Here is a 20814-nt window from a genome sequence, read left to right as displayed (position 1 = left end):
AGCTTTAGCATTCTCTTTATTCACTGCTTTGTGCATGCTGCCGCTCTCTTATTAGTGTGCCCGTATTCCATGGGGCCCTGCGGGATTCAGGGAACACAGACGATTCTGTATAAATAAGGATTGCTAATAATTAATTTACTGGCCTGTTACAAACAGCCTTATAACTTGTCCTGAAGAAGATTAATCCAGGTTTCGAAGGGCTCCAGTGCTTCCACATTATTTTAGTCATTGTGGAATGCTCTTATACCTAATGGAGACATGGGGAATTAATCATTGGGGGAGGGGAGGGCTGTACAGGAGGGGAAGCCCCTCGGGGCAAGAAGGGTGGCACTGTCTATCCTATTTGAAATGATACATTGTGATTTCAGTGGGAGCTGACAGGTGCCCAAATGTGGATTTAGTAGCCTGAATTGAAGTTAAAACCTCGAGGACCAGATTTTCAAATGCAGTAAATATTGGCCTAATTTTGCTCCCATTAAAGTCTATGATAAATCTCCCATTGACATTAATGGAAGCAGAGTTAGCTCATTGGTGAGAGCTTCTCATGTTTATTGGTTGAACTTTTTTCTGAGATGCAAATCACAGTTGTACCCTGTATTCAGGAAGCTTCAGATGATCCTGATGCTAAACCCCATTGCAGGATTATAGGCCATTAACAAAAAAAAAAAAAGAAGTATTTGGACTTCTTCCTACCCATACTGCATGCTTATAATACAGTGGAATTGTGGTCTTGCAGCCAGTTCAGCAAAAAGAATCTGCAAGTTACTAACTATAATCAAAATACAGACTTCAGAAACCATTGAACTGAGGATGTTGACAATGAATGATCAATACAGCACTACAGACCTGTTACAGAGCCTGAAGAACTACAGAGAAGACTTTTTTTCTCTCCACTCCCCCAACCCCTACTTTAAAGGAAAGGGTCTTTGAATTTTCTTCTTTATTTGAGCACTTACCATTTTATTACAGGAAATGAAAGAACCGAATGACGTGTGATTCAACTGTAGATCCCTAGACATGAAGTGAAACCATAATTAGGGCTTTTAAATATGAAATTAAAAAGGCTTGATTCTCCCCTGCTTCTGACCTCTGCTCAATGCAGGGTCATATCAGGGAGCCAATAATGGCTCGTTGATTGTGCACCAGCCCAGAGCAAGTCGGAGCAGGCTGGGGGCTGCTCTATATTATGCCACTGATCATAGATTCCATAAGGGACCTTATGACAGTGGAGGATTGGTATAGCACACTTCTCAGCTCCCATGACATGAACCTACTATTTCTCTTGACACACCTCTATGCTCGGATGGGTAGGGGAAGGGGGTGAAGCAGCTGGTACAGGAGCCAGCTCTTCTGGCATTAGGCTAGTGAAGACTTCCCCTCTCTCAGGGCTGGCAAGTGATGGCTCGTATCCAATCTGCCAGTGTAACCAGAAAAGTCTGGCGCTTAATAGTTATGAATTAATTTATCAAATTGGGAGCCAATCCCGCTCCCATTGAAACCAACTAAATAATAAGTCAACCACAACTATCTATAATGGTGTTTCTTGAACCATACATAATTATAGTTGTTGTTGGGGCACTATTAACTGGGAATTCAGCTTTCAAAAAATGCCAGACCTCAGCTGCTGCTGACGTTGAGCTTCTCTCTTCCTGGAATTCAGACTTTTTTCCTCCTAGCTTTATCTACTTCCCTGGACCACGCATCACACTTATCCATGTGATGCATTTTTCTCAGATAGATATGACATACAACTGTCTTTATGGTGCATATACCAAAAGGGCACACAGAGATGTCAGGTAACTAACGTCACGTTGCAACTCCAAATGCCCTACTTGTCTGTTCACATCGGAGTTGGCTTTGGGAACAGGTGTTTCCAAAAAGCCAACCACTTAATCAAGGGGCTAATGTCGGAGGTGCTATACATTTCTGAACGTGTGAGCACAGCTGTACATCTAATATGTATATGCAGTTATCGAAGTTCCACATAATTGTAATAGCTGAGCACATAAATGACCAGGTGTGTGGCATTTGCATGTGCAATTTGGAGTTTTGCCCGAAATCATGACAATTATATGCATGCAGTTCTAGAAATCTGGGTCTTAGATGATAAAGTTTTAGCTAGGTTTGGTCACAAATGAGCCCTCATTTTTCTTTGACTCCATGCCTATGTCAGTTGCAGAAAGGCATTATTAGCTAATTTATGAATACAGTAATAGTGGCATGAAACCAGTTAAGCAACATGTGCTAGGATTTGCTATTCCGGATTACATTGCCTGGGCCTGATTCTCAGATGGCATCAGGGGTGAAAATCATAATAAATTCTTACCGGTACAGGGGCCAGGCCTCAGGCAGAAGGGGCAGCGCTTTAACGTTGCTGCCCCTTTTGCCTCCCCCGACGGCAGCCCTGCCTGGACCCTACCGGCAGGGCCGCTGATGGGGGAGGCAAAAGGGGCAGGGACGTTAAAGTGCTTCTGTGGCAGTGCTTTAATGTGGGCTGCGTATGGGCCGGTATCGGCTTCTTACCAGTATGCCGTACTGGCCCATACCGGCTCACTTTCACCCCTGGATGGCATAAACTGGCATAGTTCCACCAAGGTCAACTGAGATTGCCTATTTATATAGCTAAGGATCAGGTCCCTTTGTGTAATACCCAACCAGTGATCAGGAACAGTCAGCATGGATTCACCAAGAGCAAGTCATGCCTGACTAATCTAATTGCCTTCTATGACGAGATAACTGGTTCTGTGGATAAAGGGAAAGCAGTGGACGTGTTGTTCCTTGACTTTAGCAAAGTTTTTGACAGTGTCTCCCGCAGTATTCTTGCCAGCAAGTTAAAGTAGTATGGGCTGGATGAATGGACTATAAGGTAGATCGAAAGCTGGCTAGATTGTCGGGCTCAACGGGTAGTGATCAATGGCTCCATGTCTAGTTGGCAGCCGGTATCAAGTGGAGTGCCCCAAGGGTAGGACCTGGGGCCGGTTTTGTTCAATATCTTCATAAATGATCTGGAGGATGGTGTGGATTGCACCCTCAGCAAATTTGATGACACTAAACTGGGAGGAGAGGTATATACACTGGAGGGTAGGGATAGGATACAGAGGGACCTAGACAAATTGGAGGATTGGGCCAAAAGAAATCTGATGAGGTTCAGCAAGGACAAGTGCAGAGTCCTGCACTTAGGACGGAAGAATCCAATGCACCGCTACAGACTAGGGACCGAATGACTCAGCAGCAGTTCTGCAGAAAAGGACCTAGGGGTTACAGTGGACGAGAAGCTGGATATGAGTCAACAGTGTGCCCTTGTTGCCAAGAAGGCCAATGGCATTTTGGGATGTATAAGTAGGGGCATTGCCAGCAGATCAAGGGACGTGATCGTTCCCCTCTATTCGACACTGGTGAGGCCTCATCTGGAGTACTGTGTCCAGTTTTGGGCCCCACGCTACAAGAAGGATGTGGAAAAATTGGAAAGAGTCCAGCGGAGGGCAACAAAACTGATTAGGGGACTGGAACACATGAGTTATGAGGAGAGGCTGAGGGAACTGGAGATGTTTAGTCTATGGAAGAGAAGAATGAGGGGGGATTTGATAGCTGCTTTCAACTACCTGAAAGGGGGTTCCAAAGAGGATGGCTCTAGACTATTCTCAGTGGTAGCAGATGACAGAACAAGGAGTAATGGTCTCAAGTTGCTGTGGGGGAGATTTAGGTTGGATACTAGGAAAAACTTTTTCACTAGGAGGGTGGTGAAACACTGGAATGCGTTACCTAGGGAGGTGGTGGAATCTCCTTCCTTAGAAGTTTTGAAGGTCAGGCTTGACAAAGTCCTGGCTGGGATGATTTAATTGGGGATCGGTCCTGCTTTGAGCAGGGGGTTGGACTAGATGACCTCCTGAGGTCCCTTCCAACCCTGATATTCTATGATTCTATGATTCAGCCTTTAGCATTTGATCTTTTTAGAAAACAGGTTTATACAGAGATGTGTTTTTCATTTTCCCTACCCACATTGTCTAACACTTCATTTCCACAAGCTGCATGAACATAGTAGCCACAGATGCTGGTTTATGAGACCACAGTAAAATGGTACCTTGATGGTCTAATCCAGTGGCTCTCAACCTTTCCAGAGTACGGTACCACTTTCAGGAGTCTGATTTGTCTTGCGTACTCCCCAAGTTTCACCTCACTTAAAAGCTACTTGCTTACGAAATCAGTCATAAAAATACAAGTGTCACTGCACGCTATGACTGAAAAATTGCTGACTTTCTCACTTTTACCATATAATTATAAAATAAATCAGACGGAATATAAATATTGTTCTTACATTTCAGTGTATAGTATATAGAGCAGTATAACCAAGTCATTGGCTGTATGAAATTTTAGTTTGTACTGACTTCACTAGTGCTTTTTATGTAGCCTGTTGTAAAACTAGGCAAATATCTAGAAGACCTGTTGGTACCCCTAGGTCATGTACCCGTGGTTGAGAACCACTGGTCTAGTCTTTGGTGAGTTTTCTTCTGAAAACAATCACTTTCTTCTCAGCAGCAATAAGTCCACCTATTCCTGTCATCCTACAGTCTTTGTAAGACAATTGGTGTGGTAGCAAATTTCCTGGGTGATTTATTTATTTATTTATTTAAAGCGGTTCACATTCAAAATGACTTCTTTATGCCATTTAGTAGTTTGCACACTAGGTAGCCTCATGAGACACCCAGCTGGTTTTTAGGAACCTCTCAAAATCTGAATTGGAATCACCAGATATGCTAAATCTATTTAGACTGCTGCAGTGCAGTTTGGGATCATCTAGATCAGTGGTTCTCAAAGCCGGTCCGCCGCTTGTTCAGGGAAAGCCCCTGGCGGGCCGGACCGGTTTGTTAACCTGCCGCATCCACAGGTTTGGCCGATCGCGGCTCCCAGTGGCCACGGTATGCCGCTCTAGGCCAATGGGGGCTGCGGGAAGCGGCGCGGGCCATAGAATGTGCTGGCTGTCCTTCCCACAGCCCCCTTTGGCCTGGAGCAGTGAACTGTGGCCAGTGGGAGCCGCGATCGGCCGAACCTGCAGATGCGGCAGGTAAACAAATGGGTCCGGCCCGCCAGGGGCTTTCCCTGAACAAGCGGCGGACCGGCTTTGAGAACCACTGATCTAGATCTTTGTCTTGTTTTTGAATAGGTGCCCAGATCTTTCTGTGTATTATTGTGGGATGAGGGGAGCTATTGGCCTTAAGCCTCACAGTGGTTTCAGTATTTTGAAATAATTTGAATGTTTTCTCAGCCAAAACAAATCAATCACCTGTTAAAGGAAGTACCCCATTCACAAGCTTTGCAGCTGCCATCTTATCTTCTGGATGCCCAGGCCCAACTAGAAACCAACTCCAAATCTTCACAGTGTCTTTCTAGTCCCATTTTTATCTGTATCTGCTTGTCCAACTCGCTCATCCAAAAGCTATGCACTTGGCAGTCTCACAGCTTTATAATAGCCAGAATGAATTCCGGGTGTTGCTCAGCCGTGATGCTGAAAGGCTTGAGATCTTCATTTTTGTTTATTGAGAAGGGCCAGACTGCAGTGGAGTTCAGATTGGGTTTTTAGTGGTCGGTTGTTTTTTTTTAAATAAGCTTGATCAGAAAGAGACTTGATCGTGGAATACTGAGTGGACGGCAAATGTTCTTGAGAGTGCAGTTTTCTCAGAACTCCCACTACTTGTGAATCAGTGGAGAAAATACATGTATACCAACTTTGAAGCTGTCCTGACTCCCCATATATTTGCTCCTGAATATTAGGTATGAGGAACATGGAAAAAAATCATCTGGAGATGATATTCCCCAAAGCCAACGTAATTGATACATAATCTACTGTTTGAGAGCTAGTGTGTGAGCAGGCAATATCAACCCTGAACTCTTCTGCTTTTCTCCATTTCATATATAGTCATCCAATAACTACCTGTCTCTTACATAGCACTTTTCAGCCATAGATCTCAAAATAACTTATGAGATCAGTATTGATATCCCCATTTCACGTATAGATAAACTGAGGCACAGGGTGGGGAAATGACTTGCCCAAGAAGAAAAGGAGGACTTGTGGCACCTTAGAGACTAACCAAGTTATTTGAGCATGAGCTTTCGTGAGCTACAGCTCACTTCATCAGATGTGTTACATCCGATGAAGTGAGCTGTAGCTCACGAAAGCTCATGCTCAAATAGATTGGTTAGTCTCTAAGGTGCCACAAGTCCTCCTTTTCTTTTTGTAAACACATTCTTATAACTCGAATATCTATTTTAATAATACTAACAAACAGGCAAGCCAGACTGGTTTCCAGGTAGGCATTTCACAGTGTTCAGTGAGGCCCAGTGGCCTTGGCATGAGCTGCCACCTAGTCTACCAGCATCACATCATCAAAACAAAATAAAACAAAACAAATAACCCTTTGCAGATCACTTTTAAGCCTTTTAGGTTACACTGACATTAGTTTTCTGCATACATGTTATACTATGTCTTTACTAAGGAAGCTTTATAGAGGCAATTTCTAGGAACAAGTTACTAGGAAATTGCAGTATTTGTTATTTCATTAATGGATTTTCAAATGTTGTGGTCCATGGACAAACTGAGTATACAGAAGCATCTCAAATCTTAAGAGTAATGGAGATTTCAAATATATTTCAATTTTATTTGATCATAGGCTTAAAAAACCAAAGCTGGGAATTTTTCTAATTCTTTCTGACAATAAATAGAAATGCTTTCTAGTTCGTTGAACAAATTTGGTGGGTTTGAATTCCAGAATTTCAGATATCCTCACAAAGTTAGCCGTTATAACTGACCAGGTTACCTGTTTAGAATTTTGGCTGGATGTCACTCTGACGAAAACGACTGTTGCATTAAAATGCAGTCTTTGCTTGAGAAAATCTGAAATGGCCAGAGATGTCGAGTTATCCTCATTGGTAGCACTTTGGAATCTGGGACCCTCATTATAAATGCAAAACATAGCCCTGATCCTGCAAGCAGAACAAGGGAACAGACTGCTGAGGTAAGTCTACGCTGGAATAAAAGACTCATGGCATGGCTGCGGCTGGCCTGGTTGAGTGGAGCTAAAAATTACTGTGTAGACATTCGGGCTCAAGCTGGAGCCCAGGCTCTTGGACCCTGCCACCTCACAGAGCCTCATTGACTTCAATGGCTGAGTGATTTTCCCTAAAAAAAAAAAAGTGGTGATTTTTATAGTCAGTGTAATGTAATTAATCAGTCAATCACTTTTCAGGTAGAAAAACTATTTGTCATGTTCAAAGTGTGTGTTTTCAAAGATATATATTCAAAGTAATATCAGAAGGAAGAAGAAAGATTTGATTGCAAGATTGGGGAGGGAAATACTTTTCCCCATGTCTTTTTATGTTGTATCTCAGGCTGCTGCTGTTCATTCAAGTGATATGGTAAATATTTATATCATTAATAAATACTCAGCTTCAAACAAGCCCCAAGATATTTCTTCTTTGCATTAAAAATATGGTTCCTTGATTATTATTTTTAGTCAACATTGGTTTCACATTAACATCTTTCTGGGTAACGTTCTGTATCTTATAAAGAGTCTGGTTTTTGGAACTGGAAAAAAAACTCTTGAGAAATTATTTATTAAGTGAATTCCTCCTGTTTCTGATCACAAAAAACTGAGACAGTTACTTAGATTTCTTTCAGAGTAGCAGCCATGTTAGTCTGTATCTGCAAAAAGAACAAGAGTACTTGTGGCACCTTAGAGATTAACAAATTTATTACAGGTTTCAGAGGAACAGCCGTGTTAGTCTGTATTCGCAAAAAGAAAAGGAGTACTTGTGGCACCTTAGAGACTAACCAATTTATTTGAGCATGAGCTTTCGTGAGCTACAGCTCACTTCATCAGATGCATACTGTGGAAACTGCAGCAGACTTTATATATACACAGAGAATATGAAACAATACCTCCTCCCACCCCACTGTCCTGCTGGTAATAGCTTATCTAAAGTGATCAACAGGTGGGCCATTTCCAGCACAAATCCAGGTTTTCTCACCCTCCACCCCCCCACACAAATTCACTCTCCTGCTGGTGCTAGCCCATCCAAAGTGACAACTCTTTACATAATCAAGTCGGGCTATTTCCTGCATAAATCCAGGTTTTCTCACATCCCCCCCACCCCCATACACACACAAACTCACTCTCCTGCTGGTAATAGCTCATCTAAACTGACCACTCTCCAAGTTTAAATCCAAGTTAAACCAGAACATCTGGGGGGGGGGGGGTAGGAAAAAACAAGAGGAAACAGGCTACCTTGCATAATGACTTAGCCACTCCCAGTCTCTATTTAAGCCTAAATTAATAGTATCCAATTTGCAAATGAATTCCAATTCAGCAGTTTCTCGCTGGAGTCTGGATTTGAAGTTTTTTTGTTTTAAGATAGCGACCTTCATGTCTGTGATTGCGTGACCAGAGAGATTGAAGTGTTCTCCGACTGGTTTATGAATGTTATAATTCTTGACATCTGATTTGTGTCCATTTATTCTTTTCCGTAGAGACTGTCCAGTTTGACCAATGTACATGGCAGAGGGGCATTGCTGGCACATGATGGCATATATCACATTGGTGGATGTGCAGGTGAACGAGCCTCTGATAGTGTGGCTGATGTTATTAGGCCCTGTGATGGTGTCCCCTGAATAGATACGTGGGCACAATTGGCAACAGGCTTTGTTGCAAGGATAAGTTCCTGGGTTAGTGGTTCTGTTGTGTGGTATGTGGCTGTTGGTGAGTATTTGCTTCAGGTTGCGGGGCTGTCTGTAGGCAAGGACTGGCCTGTCTCCCAAGACTTGTGAGAGTGTTGGGTCATCCTTTAGGATAGGTTGTAGATCCTTAATAATGCGTTGGAGGGGTTTTAGTTGGGGGCTGAAGGTGATGGCTAGTGGCGTTCTGTTATTTTCTTTGTTAGGCCTGTCCTGTAGTAGGTAACTTCTGGGAACTCTTCTGGCTCTATCAATCTGTTTCTTTACTTCTGCAGGTGGGTATTGTAGTTGTAAGAAAGCTTGACAGAGATCTTGTAGGTGTTTGTCTCTGTCTGAGGGGTTGGAGCAAATGCGGTTGTATCGCAGAGCTTGGCTGTAGACGATGGATCGTGTGGTGTGGTCAGGGTGAAAGCTGGAGCTGTAGCTCACGAAAGCTTATGCTGAGATTTGATACTCAAAATTATTCAGGCAGTAATTTTTACAAATAAACCTTCGTCAATGCATTGTGGGCATTTTACTGATAATTTCCATTGTCTGAAATTAGAAATTCAACTATATTGGCTTGTATTGAATATTGCGCAGGTCACATGGTCTGCTTCTTTCCGCTGATATATATATCCACAAAAACTAAGAATCATCCAATGTTTTCTTAATATTCTGTTTGAATATTTATAGACCGTGAACCCTAAACAGGTGTGAGCATAGATTAAACAAGATTGTTTACTCTTTTCTATATTTTTTTTTCAGCATTACCTGAAATTTTCTTCTTAATATAAGATTCAACTCTGTGCATTGAACAATCTCTCTTTCTCATTTGATCTTTTGTTCTTTAGGAGAAAATTCCGTTACTCATGTTCTTAAAACATCAGCAACATAATTCAAAGTTACAGGAAAGACCCCAATCTTGCCGTGGATTTTATTTAAGTGTGTACATTTTTGCAGCGTCAGTGCTTAATACATTGCTCTCTAAAGATCATTTCACCTGCTGGTCATTTAAATGCACAACAAACAATTAACTGAGTCTCACAATGCCATTGATAGACAATCATTGTATCAATTTCACAGATGGATAAACTGAGGCCCAGACAGTTATTTAACACAAAGCTAGTAATAGAGCTGCACATACTGTTTTAAGCACTAGCCCACACAGTTTCTTTACAATGAAATATCTACTAATGCATTTACATATAGAACATCGGCTTTCCTAAGTTTTAACAATTCTGGTTTCCCCATTGTACAGTCCTGGGCATGATAAGAAAGCAGGACTGAATGCCAAAGAATTGCCATCATACAAATTGCTACAGGAAGCACCCACCTTCAGCATACACCTTAATTACTCAACTTACCTTATTTACTTTCCCTTACCCTTCCCACAAATCTGGTAGTAGTGTAACACTCAACCTACCAAGGCCCAAATAAAGACAAGATGTATGACTCAGCCCCAAAGTGAGAGGGAAAACAATTATTCATACAAGAAATCTAGTACCGTGGGATTCCTCACTTCTGTGTAAATACCTCTTTCTATAACCTTAGCTTCATAATTCTTTACTTCCAAGGTAAGTAACTTCCAACAGTAAAAGCTGTGGATTGCACAAAGACTGTTAGAAGGACTCATGCATTCCTTTCTTCTGCTTTTTATAAGTACAAAAGAGGGATGAGGAGTAATTAGAAAAGGGAAGCTAAGTATTAGCAACAGAAGTGAGAACGTCTGGTTGCAGTGCTATGGAGACTGCCTACCTACATTTGTTTCTCTGCCCAACGCCTTTGGGAGTAGGTCCTGCAGGGACAACATGTCATGATAGAAAGCAATAATTGACTTCAATAGAAGAAGAGCAAAGGCTTGTCTAAACAGGGAAAGTACTATGAAATAGTCCAGGGTATGGATTTAAAGAGGAATCGTTATTCCACAATGACTTCCCATGTGAACACTTATTCTGCATCAGGAGTGCTATTTTGAGGTTTAGCTTAGCCCACAAAGGTGTGTTTAGTGTAGAATAAGAGAGTCCACACAGGGACCTAGTGTTGTATTGCTCTTGTGGGCTACTTCCCTATGTAGACACAGCTCTAGGCAACACTGAGCATTTCTGGAAAATCACAACACATCCTAAAAGTCTAACACCTTCACATAAGGGCATATGTAACAAGGAGAGGAAGTGTGGTCCAGTGGTTAGCGAGCTAGCCTGTGACTTCAGAGATATGGATTTGTGTCCCTACTCCTGCCACAGATCTCCTGTGAGGTCTTAGGCAAATTATTTAGTCTCTCTGCTTAAGTTCCCCATCTGTAGGATAAGGATACCTGCCCTACTTCACAGGGGTGTACTGAGGATAAATATATTAAACATTGTGAGGCGCTGAGATTGTATGATAATGTAGGCCATATAAGTACCTAACATAGATATTAGGCATCAGAGCAGGTCTCAGTGACATGGTGTTAAGAAATGCCAGGGGCCCTGGGGATCTGGCCCACACTAGAGGACCCAGCATTGTTTCCACTGGAGAAGCTGCATTGGTATTAGCAAGAGATGGAGATTTGTTGCCAGAAAATCCTGATTTAGACACAGGCTTAGACTTGACTGCAAGATTCGCTCTTTCATAAGACAATAATATTATTGTATCTGAGATGATTCTGCTATGAATAGTTTCAGGGGAAAGCTGTTCATATAATCTTTGTTATTGTTATCTAAAAGGTATACTCATTTTCTCACCTGCTAGATAGATGGGGGCCGGTTCCTGGCAGATGTTAAGTCCGCTTGCCTCTGTAGTAGAGGATGCTCAGCACCTCACAAGATGAAGCCCTTATTCAGCAGTTAGGGCCAGTTTTTCAAGGTATTTTTTTAAGCATCTAAAGATGCAGATAAGTGCCCAGCACCTAGCCACATTAATAGCACCTACAATACATCATTGATCAGGAAAGTGAAGCAGCATGGGCTGGAGCATATGGAGTGCCCAGCGCCCTTAGCCCTTACATCTCTCCTATGGGGGCTTTTAGCATTGCACATGCCTGGCCTACATGGGCCCAAATTTGCTCCCACTTAAGGCAACGGCGAAACTTCTACTGATTTTTGTATGAACAGGACTGTGTGCACAGATGCCAAGCTTTTTTTTTTTTTTTTGTTAAGTTAGTCAACTAGTTCTCTGGTTCAAAGTCTCCAAAATGTGTGTGTGACTGTGTCTGTGTATAGGGGAAGCATCAGTGCAGACCTGGAGCTTGCGCATCATTAATTTGGGGAGGCCTCTGTTGGGCACTTGCAGCCAGACTGTACCACACGCATCTGTGATGTCACAGATATAACCTGTGACCGTATAGATCATTGTTGCAACCACCGTTCTATATTTGCCTCAAATATTGTACAAAGGTTGTTGTGTAAGGTGTCTATGGAAAGATTATGATTTGCTGGTTATGATGCTATCTGTGTGTGTGTATCATTTTTGTAGTTGAAGTTATGAATATTGGCTATGTACTTGTATATCAAGTGTTTTGATTCTAAGTAGCCTCAGTGAAGTATTTGGTCAGCTTCTTGAGAAGGGACTATTCTCAGTAAGTGCCCAATCAAGAAACACTTAACTGACAATGGACTTTGGGAGACGCCAATCCACATGTGAGCTTTCCTGGGAACATTCAAACTAACATGTAAACGGTGGCGTCGGCCTGCAAACTCAGTCGTGCATGGACATGTGATATCCCCATGTGACTCCAAGTTCCATCTTGCTGCTGTACTTGCTGCTGTACAGTAAGAACAAAGAGGTGTCCTTACACCTGGAAGAGACTAGAAAAGGCAGCTGCCTCATCTACATTTTGTCTTCAATCCTCCTTCTGGAGGAACCTTGCCACAAACTGAAGCTCTGAACAAAGGACTGAATGACCGATACCAGCTGTGGATGTACTCCAGAGACTTGATTTGAACCTGCAGTTTATTCTATCACTGCTACAAGCCTGAACCAAGAACTTGGCCATTACTGTATGTTGTTGATTCCATTTAACCAGTTCTAGCTCTCATCTATATCCTTTTCCTTTTATGAATAAACCTTTAGATTTTAGATTCCAAAGGACTGAAAACAGCGTGATTTGTGGGTAAGATCTGACTTATATATTGACCTGGGTCTGGGACTTGGTCCTTTGGGATCAGGAGAACCCTTTTTCTTTTACTGGGGTATTGGTTTTCATAACCATTTGGACCCATAAGGAGTGGCACTGGTGGTGATGCTGGGAAACTGGAGTGTCTAAGGGAATTGCTTGTATGACTTATGGTTAGCCAGTCTTTCTCTGTTTGGCTGGTTTGGTGGAGATAAAGGTGGAGATACCCCAGCGTTGTGCTGTGACTGCCCTGCTCTAAGCAATTTGCCCTGAATTGACACTCTCAGAAGGGTCCCACCAAAGGAAGCACAGTTACAGCATCCAAGGCATTTGTTGAGACTCAGCAGTAACAATGCACAACACCATTCCCCTGACTACCACCCACATGCAAGTTCAAAAATTATTTTCCCTATTGTTTCTCAACTCCCTTCACATCAGATACTTCATCTTCCCCTCAGCATTTACACTGAATCTGAAAACCACCAATTTCACTGTAAATGAAGTATGAAATAACGTGAAATATGCAATATTTGCAGAAGTGCATCCCTATGTACCAAGTTGGATGTTTTACTTCTGCATTTATATAACTCACATGTAAGAAAAAGGAACAAAGAAACTTTTTGTATTTATGATTATCGGTCAGATACTCAGGAAACAGAATAGTGCAATACAAATAAAAACAGTCAGAGGAAGGGGACAAAAACGCAAAAGAGCTTCATTCAGCAAAACTTATGGGAGCTATTCCACTGAAGTCAATTGGACTAGTCACATGAGGACTACTCACACAAATAAGGGATGCACGATCAGACACAGAGTTGACATTAATACAGTGGTTAAAACAGCACTGGAAGCTGGTTCCCCATCTACACAAGTAGGCAATACAAAGAAAGAGAAACTTCCCCTAGTGAAGCTGGAAGTAAGAGTCTGACTTGTAAGATGGTGCACTACAGATAAGTCACAGGTGTAGACCACAACCCTGTATGGAAAAAATATGGGCCAAAGTGTGATGATGCTTCTGTGTCTACTTTTATCCCAAGATGCATTTGTATATTTAGGGTAAATTTCTCAGATCTTTAGTTCTCTAGCACACAAAAGATTTTTTTTCTTTCTATATTCTGCTCTGCTACTCTGTATCAGATGGATTTACTGTTCAGCCAGCAGGAGCTGAAAACTGGAAGTCAGCTATTCTATGCAGTTCTGATGGAAGAATTTTGCCCTAGTATGTTTTTAGGTAGAGGGTTGGGTTGTTTGTTTGTTTTGTTTGTTTTGTTAACCCTCAGAAATCTCTTATTTTCATTCCATCTCTCACTCCAACTATATTTCCAGTATGTGCACAGATATATTTAATCACAGTATTCAAAATAGAAGCTAAAGGACCTTATCTCTGAAAGAATGGTTGTTCCTCCTCTTACATCATCATTTTAGAAAGTAATAAAATACCCTCATACTCACTTAAGATAATTTCAAAACTTTTGCAAACATTCTGGCAGAGGGTGGGAGGTTTAAAAAAATCCCCTCAAAAAACAAACTTTAGGCCACATTCTGCTCCCATTGAAATAAGGGGAAGTTTTGAAGTTGACTTAACTGGGAACAGGATTAGGCTCTCATTCCTATTTGATCCAATTTCAAAAGCCTTCTATTATTTTTCACAGCTAATTTATTTCAGATTGATACAGATGCAAGAACCTTTCCTCAGAGTATCTTCCTGGCTGGCAGGTCAGCTTCTTAACTACAGTACAGCTTGGCTGATCATTTGTTCTGTTTTTTGCCCCTTCATTTCTAAAGAAGGGTATAGCCCACTAAAGCCAGATAAAAGGATAAAAGAAAGGAATGAAGTTATTTAACTTTGAGTGAGTTAGCAAATATAATGAGAGATTAACCCACCAAATATTAACCCCCTTAGCTAGCAGAGCATTGAGTTTATGGTTTCAGCTGTTTTCCACCAGATTATGGTGAGTGATTACTGGCTTTAAAAGGCTGGCAGATTATAACACATATAACAATTGTCGGTAAAGAAAAATGAATTTACTGCAGATACAAAGGAAGAGGGATGTTGCATATAAGTATATCGTTTGGGAAGCTTTAAGACAATGAAAAGAAAACCCATCACTGTGGATACCTTGTGACTGTGCTCTATATTGTCTAACCTCTGGAGAAAGCCTGAGTTACTGAATGAGACAAATCTTAAGTATTTTTTTTTCATATTGAGTAAGCTGTTTCAAGAAATTGAGCTTTTATCTGTGCATGGCTGAAGAGACAGAGAAAGGGAAACCAAAACTAAATGTAATGGTGAAGACAAATTTAGACTAAAGTAATGCAGAGAATGTTACATTTCACAAGTCTACTTAGTGCTTATCAAAGTAAACAGGGGCACATATCCAGTAGCCCTCTGCTGAATCTATGACAAAGGGGGAGGTGGGTGTGATAGGGAAAAACATTGAGAGAAAGTGCAATAAATGGAGGGAGGTGAAACTCATTGAGACAAATAATTTTTTTAAGCTCAGCCAATCACATTGAAGGACTGGGGCTTTAGTTATGACTAAGGTCATATGGTCAAAAGATTTCCACCAAAACTGTTCTCTGAGTGAAAAGTAAGTATTTGACAAAACAATTTTTTGCAAAAAATGTCTGCTTTCTGTGGAAAATTTAGACTGTTTTTCAGTCTAAAAATCAAACACCCGAGAACCAAAATATTTTCCCCAGAATCCACACTGCCTCATGAGAGGTGTAATTCAGTTCCTTCATGTCCACCTTTCCTTATGGGCCAGGTTTCCAGGCAGGACTACATCTCCCATGAGCGGTGCAAAGCCTTGCTTAAAGTGTTTTTAAAATACAGTCTGGAGCTTATCACATATACCATGGACTCCTTCCATCTCTCATCTATCCATGAGCTACTTATGTGCCACCCCACCTTTATTTCAGTCACTCCCTGCAACTCCCCATCCCTTCCCATCCTGTTATGGCTCTGTGGGTTTCCCATTCCCTCCTCTTCCAAATGTAAAAGGCTCAGGTACTCCCTGTTTACAGAAAAACTACAAACTTCTTGATTCGAAATGGTGTTCAAAAGTTATTGTGTCACATATATGTAGAAGTGTCATCAAGTGGAGTGTCGGCCTTTGCTTTGCTCAGCCAATTATGTTTTCCTTTCTTGCATATATGAATTACCAGCCACTATTGTTAAGGAACTAAAAGGCACTTAGAATCTACATAATCTTCTGGGAGTTTTTTTTTATTTTACATCATTGACATATTGACATATCTAAACTCTACAGTGGCACAGCTGCAGCTACACTGCTGTAGCATAAATGCTTACTACAGTGACGGGAAGGTTTTTCCACCCCCTCAAGAAATGGTAACTAGATCAACAGAAAAATTCATTTATCCACCTACTTGTGTCTATGGTAGGGGTTAGGTAGACCGAACTACATCACACAGGATGTGAAATTTTTCACAGCCCTGAGAGATGTATCTAGGTTGACCTAAGTTTTAGGTGTAGATCAGACCTAAGTCTAGATGTGTGAACGGTAGAATTTCATTATTCAAAGGAACAGTCACTTTATTTTTTATTATAGCTTATTGTAACACATTTGGAGCCCTGATCCCCCAAAACAATGTATGCACATGCTTAACTTCATGCTCTATGAATACTCCCACTGAAAAGAACTCCAACCAACCAACCAAACAATTATCTAATTTGCTGCATATAAGTTAAGATTGTGGTAAATCTTTGCAGAAACAGAGCCTTGCATTAACAAACAATCTGCTATTTAAAGTGGATTTTTTGTTTAATTTCTGGAGATCCTCCCAAGAAGCTTTATTTTACATTGACAGTACAAATGTCTAGTAACGCTGTCAGTAAGAATGTTATTATCTTTCATGTGTCTGAGGGTCCTGAACTGCTTTACAAATAATAACACGCTAGTGAAATTTTCACTAATGCGGATAATTCCAGTGAGTTATGTTGCTATTAAGTATATTAAATATCCTCAGAGTTATTGTGGAAGAGTATCGCAGCAAGACAATCCAAAGCAAAGAGAGCCAGTTCAGAGGGGCTTAGAAAAACCTATCAAGATTATTTTAAGTGTTTAAAAAAAACAAAACCCTAAACAACCAACAAGGAATACCATCTATAACTAAATACCTATAGGCCCACGTTCCTCCAGGTGACCCTTCCTCCTGCAACTTTGACTTCCAGCTAAAAGTCAGGAAATTTTGAAAAGGGCTTCCTCACCTAGAAGCCATTGGGCGGGGGGAAAGGGAAGTCCCTCCCATCTCTCTGGCTGGATGGGTTATCAATCACCCAATCTCATTCCCTCCCTCCTGGCTACACAAGGGCTTCACCCCATCAGTTATCAACATATCCATTTATAAGTAAACTGAGGCACGTAAGCAGCTCCTTGCTGGGGCTGAGAATAGAACACCAGGAGTCCTGACTCCCAGTCAGCCACTATGACAATCATATAACACACCTTCCCAGTTTTGGTACTCCAAATTCATAGGATTGTTACGAAAGTTAACTGTATGCAAAGCCATCCCTAGCCATTTGGGTGCCCTACACAGGCCCCTGCGTGGGGCCATGTGGGGCCCCAGGCCTCCCCCCAAGTGTCTGGGGGGCACTTTTGGGGGCCCCACAGGCCCAGAGTGGCGTGCGGGATTAGTGGGGGGGGGGGGGTCAGGTGCAGCCCGCTCCGCTTCCCTCGCCCCGGCCCTAGCCGTGTCACTCGGGGAAGGGGGCTTGGAGGAAGGGATCCCACCACACTCACCGGCAGCGGTGGGAAGTGGAGCAGCCCGAGCCCAGCCAGCTCCCAGCTGCAGCACTCCGCCAGCTCCCAGCTGCAGCACTCCGCCTCCCGCCGCCGGTGAGTGGGGGGAGGTTGGGAAAGGATGCCCTCCGCACTCGCCGGCGGCGGGAAGTGGAGCGACGTGGCCCCAGCCAGCTCTACTCTGCTAGCTCCCAGCCACAGGGCTCCGCTTCCCACCGCTGGTGAGTCGGGTTGGGAGGAGAACCTTTCCCTAACCCCGCTGCCCCCCGAGCGACACGGCCGGGGCAAGGGAAGCGGAGCGGGCTGAGGCTGCATCACTCTGCTTCCCGCCGCCAGCGAGTGCGGGGCGGCATCCTTTCCCCCAACCTCCCCGCACTCACCAGCGACAGGAAGCGGAGCGCTGCGGCTGGGAGCTGGCAGAGTGGAGCAGGCTGGGGCCGGGTTGCTCCGCTTCCCGCCGTTGCTGTTGAGTGTGGGGTCTCTGGGGGAAGAGGTGGAATTGGGGTGGAGCGGGGGGGGGGGGAGGGTAAGAGGTGGGGCGGAGGGAGTTGTCCAGAGCCCCACACCCCCTAGGGATGGCCCTGCCCTTTGTAGTGGGTGCAGCCTGTGGGGGGGCCATCCAGGGGATAGGGCTGGTCACGGGGCTGGTGTTGCCTCGTATGCAGCACGCAGCTGCCTAGGGCACCATGAAATTTGGGGCAATTTGGTGCCCCAAATTTCATGGTGCCCTACACAGCTGTGTATGCTGCGTATGCCTAAGGACGGCTCTGACTGTATGGGAGTACTGCCATGTTGTATGGCATCAACTATTGTAATCACATACAAGCCTCATCTAGACTAGTAAAAAAGTGTATATTTCAATTGTTAGCCAGTTAAGCTAACTGAAATGAATACAGTTTAATCCCTTTAGGGTAAGCCTCACCTATACTCAATTTCTGAACCACCTTAACTATTTTGTTAGAGGTGGGGTGTTACCAAAATCGTTATCCCAGTACAAACCCTAGTGTGGACATAGTTGTACTGATACAAGGTGTTTATAATTGTATGGTTTATACCCCTTTCCATATGGGAATCTGTTATACTGCTATAAGTACTTTGTAGACAAGACCACAATAAACCTAAACCAAAATGGAACCTGGTTGCTGGCACTTAAAATTAAAAAGGTCATAGAGCAGCTTTTAAACTAAAGGGCTGGGAGAAAGCCGACAGGTGTGGAGAAGCACGTGGTTCAGACACAGACATCCCTTAGAGACTCTCCATTAATAGATCCTCCTCTATGTCCTAGCAAGGAGGAGAGGATGAAATACAGGCAGGATCTGATGAGAAACAGTCAAATGAAAAAAAAGTCCCATTCAATTACATCATGTAATGGCAGACAGCTAAAAAGTGACAAGTTTTTAAAGTGCTTATATACCAATGCTAGAAGTCTAAATAATAAGATGGGTGAACTAGAGTGCCTCGTATTAAATGAGGATATTGATATAATAGGCCTCACAGAAACTTGGTGGAATGAGGATAATCAATGGGACACAGTAATACCAGGGTACAAAATATATCAAAAGGACAAAACAGGTTGTGCTGGTGGGGGAGTGGCACTATATGTGAAAGAAAGCATAGAATGAAATGAAGTAAAAATCTTAAATGAAACAACTGTACCATAGAGTCTCCATGGATAGTAATCCCATGCTCTAATAATAAGAATATAGCAGTAGGGATATATTACCGACTACCTGACTAGGATGATGATCGTGACTGTGAAATGCTCAGGGAGATTAGAGAGGCTATTAAAATAAAAAACTTAATAATAATGCGGGATTTCAACTATCCCCATATTGACTGGGTACACATCACCTCAGCACGGGATGCAGAGATAAAGTTTCTTGCCACCTTAAATGACTACTTCTTGGAGCAGCTATTCCTGGAACCCACAAGAGGAGAGACAATTCTTGATTTAGTCCTAAGTGGAGCACAGGATCAGGTCCAAGAATATAGCTGTACCCCTTGATAATAGTGACCATAATATAATTAAATTTAACATCCCCGTGGCAGGGTAAACACCACAGCAGCCCAACACGGCAGCATTTAATTTCAGAAAGGGAACTACACAAAAATGAGGTGGTTAGTTAAGCAGAAATTAAAAGGCACAGCGCCAAAAGTGAAATCCCTGCAAGCTGCATGGAAACTTTTTAAAGACACCATAATAGCAGCTCAACTTTAAATGTATACCCAAAATTAAAAAACATAGTAAAAGAACCAATAAATTGCCACTGTGGCTAAACAACAAAGTAAAAGAAGCAGTGAGAGTCAAAAAGGCATCCTTTAAAAAGTGGAAGTTAAATTCTAGTGAGGAAAATAGAAAGGAGCATAAAGTCTGGCAAGTAAAGTGTAAAAATATAATCAGGAAGGCCAAAAAAGAAATTGAAGAACAGCTAGCCAAAGACTCAAAAAGTAATAGCAAAAAAAAATGTTTTGTTAAGTAATCAGACGCAGGAAGCCTGCTAAATAACCAGCGGGGCCACTGGACGATCGAGATGCTAAAGGAACACTCAAGGACGACAAGGCCATTGCAGAAAAACTAAATGAATTCCTTGCATCGGTCTTCATGGCTGAGGATGTGAGGGAGATTCTGACAGATGTGACAGATCTGAGGAACTGTCCCAGATTGAGGTGTCATTGGAGGAGGTTTTGGAACAAATTGATAAACTAAACACTAATAAGTCACCAGGACCAGATGAAGAAAAGGCGTACTTGTGGCACCTTAGAGACTAACAAATTTATTTGAGCATAAGCTTTCGTGAGCTGTTCTGAAGGAACTCAAATGTGAAATTGCAGGACTACTAACTGTCATCTGTAACCTATCATTTAAATCAGCTTCTGTACTGAATGACTGGAGGATAGCTAATGTGATGCCAATTTTGAAAAAGGGCTCCAGAGGTGATCCCAGCAATTACAGGCAGGCAAGATATCAGGCAAACTGGTTGAAACTATAGTAAAGAACAAAACTGTCAGACACATAGATTAACATAATTTGTTGGGGAAGAGTCAACATGGTTTTTGTAAAGGGAAATCTTTCCTCACCAATCTACTAGAATTCTTTGAGGGGGTCAACAAGCATGTGGACAAGGGGGATCCACTGGATATAGTAATCTGAGATTTTCAGAAAGCCTTTGACAAGGTCCCTCACTAAAGGCTCTTAAGCAAAGTAAGCTGTCATGGGATAAGAGGGAAGGTCCTCTCGTGGATTTGTAACT

At 42.5% G+C, this 20814-nt stretch overlaps 1 long non-coding RNA gene across 1 annotated transcript in view; it reads right to left on the bottom strand.

Annotated features, from left to right (window-relative positions):
• Nucleotides 1-17605, bottom strand: part of LOC142068727 (uncharacterized) — a 45169-nt gene extending 27564 nt beyond the window's left edge. Inside the window, exon 1 of the long non-coding RNA XR_012664628.1 lies at nt 17564-17605. This is a non-coding gene — a long non-coding RNA (uncharacterized LOC142068727). The remainder of the gene's footprint in view (nt 1-17563) is intronic.
• Between the last annotated feature and the right edge of the window lie 3209 nt (nt 17606-20814).

Source organism: Caretta caretta, chromosome 13 (assembly GCF_965140235.1).
Source record: "Caretta caretta isolate rCarCar2 chromosome 13, rCarCar1.hap1, whole genome shotgun sequence".
Classification (NCBI taxonomy): domain Eukaryota; kingdom Metazoa; phylum Chordata; order Testudines; family Cheloniidae; genus Caretta; species Caretta caretta.
This window is presented reverse-complemented; position numbering and strand designations above follow the sequence as displayed.